Consider the following 2,120-nt stretch of genomic DNA (forward strand, 5'->3'; position numbering starts at 1 on the left):
TAAAGCGTACTGTTCTCAAGTACAAGTATAAAAATCTGCTGCTAATGAATCGCTCAGCAGATCACATTTGCTACAAGGAATCCCCTCGGAACTCTGATGTTCCACAGCACAAACCCAGTTGGGGACAGAGCAGAGAGTATCACAGATAAGTTCAATGGAAGGATGGGCACGGTAAGAGCAGCAAACATAACATGGTTAACACGCCAAGATAGTACATAGATAGATGAACTTCAGGTCACATACCATAAAGAACATGGAACTAACATCACACAGACGGGCAGATCGCTGGCACAAACTAAGTCGGTAAGTCCTAGACTAGACGGCAAAAGTAACTGAGCTACTCTAGTACTGTTCTTGACCAGAAGTCCATAACACAACATGCTAGTCATCAACCATCCAAACCGGCGTGCATCGTCACCCATGGGGCTCGATCACCAGCCGTCGGTGAGGTGCACCGTGACCAAACCGGCGTGCAGCTTCACCGACCGTGCTCGATCGATCACCAGCCGTCGGTGAGGTGCACCGTGACCGAGACGCTGTCGGAGGAGTCCCAGTAGGAGTTGGGCACGAAGAGGAACCCTCTGGCCTGGAAATCCTTGAGCCGCCGGACGAAGGGCGCGGCCCCGGAGCTCCACAGCACGAGCGCCTCCGGGTAGTTCCGCTTCTTCACCTCCATCTTGTACTTCACCTCGGCGTCCCCGTGGGGCGAGGGCCCATGCAGACGAGCGACAGCGAGCGCCCGGCCAGGACGTCGCCGCCGTTGAGCAGGAGGAACATGCTGGCGCCGTCGCGGTGCAGGAGCACGCGGAAGGGCATGGTCTTCTCCAGCGTGACGGCCGAGCGCCGGTTGCAGCGCACGACCACCGCTGCCTCGTCGTCGTCGGAGCCGGACGCGTGGAGGTCCTGGATGTGGTTGTACAGCAGCAGGCCGTAGTAGGTGCAGCCTTCGAACGGGCAGTGGTACGGCGCGTACCGGCACGCCTCCTCGTGGCGCCGCCTCTCGGTGTAGGTGACGGTCTGGTGGCAGCAGTAGGTGACGTAGGTGCAGGGCCTGGTCATGGCCGCCAGGACCTTCTCCAGCGCGCGGCACCGGATGTCGCCGATGGGTTCGGTGCAGAAGCACATCCGGTCCATGATGAGGCAGCAGCTCCCGCAGGCAGGGTGCCCGTTCTTGCACTTGAATCAATCAAGCCGGAGAATTAAAATCCAATTAGCCGAAAAATCGCAGCATATCCTGCTGTGCCGGAGCAAATAAATAAATATACACTAGTACTAGTACCAAGTACTACTAAGTACTAACCATGAAGATCTGCTCTCCGAATGGCTTGAAGCAGATGTCACATCGCAGTGCCTCCGCCTCGATTGTGTAAGAGCCGGCGGATTCATCTTCCTCCTGCTGCTGGGGCTCGTTTACCGGCCCCCCTTTCACGGGAGCCGTCCTCGCCTTCTTGGCGCTCTGCTTCTCCATCTCTGCACTGCATGCATTAGACAAGAAATCATCCATTTTTATGTTCCTAGTACTTCCTAGATCCGCAATAAGGAAAAATGCTGTACGGAACGACCGAACGAGGAACTGGCCAAGAAACGGAGATGCATACGTAGGCAAGAATCCACGGGTAGATAGTAGAAACTAGAAAAACAGTAGGCAGAGCGGAGCTCATCAACGGCAAGAAAAGGTACAACTGACCTGATTGCAGAGATGAAGAACGATGAAGAACGTTGGGCTGGAGTTGGAGGCTTGCGATGGGGTTGGGGATCTTTATAGACCAGTGTACCTCGAGGGTGGCTCCCAGCTCAGCTCACAGAGAAATTAATCACATTGGTGGTGTTGTCATGTCGGTCAAGCACTCGAGAGGGCGGGCTTGGGTAGAAAACGGGCTGCAAACCGGAGCTACCGTGGGCTACGTGGCGCTTGCATGCCCTCTATTGTCACACTCTTCTATCTCAATCGTCGCGTGTGATCTGTGCTCCGCACCGCTGATGCGGTCATGCCTGACCGGAAACAGTCGATGGCTGTGGACATGTGTCCATGGATCTGCGCGCGAGGGCCGGCCGGTTGCATGCAAAGCTTTACGTGGCGAACATCTGCTTAACACTCATTGCAGATCCAAAGAGAAGCT

At 55.5% G+C, this 2,120-nt stretch overlaps 1 pseudogene across 1 annotated transcript; it reads right to left on the reverse strand.

Annotated features, from left to right (window-relative positions):
- Nucleotides 1–226: 226 nt before the first annotated feature.
- LOC147957940 (E3 ubiquitin-protein ligase SINA-like 5) lies at nt 227–1,764 on the reverse strand (annotated as a pseudogene). The gene is made up of 3 exons (XR_015611822.1): nt 1,688–1,764; nt 1,301–1,475; nt 227–1,176 (listed from the first exon to the last, which is right to left on the reverse strand). The product of XR_015611822.1 is annotated as an E3 ubiquitin-protein ligase SINA-like 5 (transcript).
- Between the last annotated feature and the right edge of the window lie 356 nt (nt 1,765–2,120).

The sequence above is a fragment of the Triticum urartu genome, chromosome 7A (assembly GCF_056163025.1).
Source record: "Triticum urartu cultivar PI428250 chromosome 7A, HENAU_Tu73, whole genome shotgun sequence".
Taxonomy (NCBI): Eukaryota; Viridiplantae; Streptophyta; class Magnoliopsida; order Poales; family Poaceae; genus Triticum; species Triticum urartu.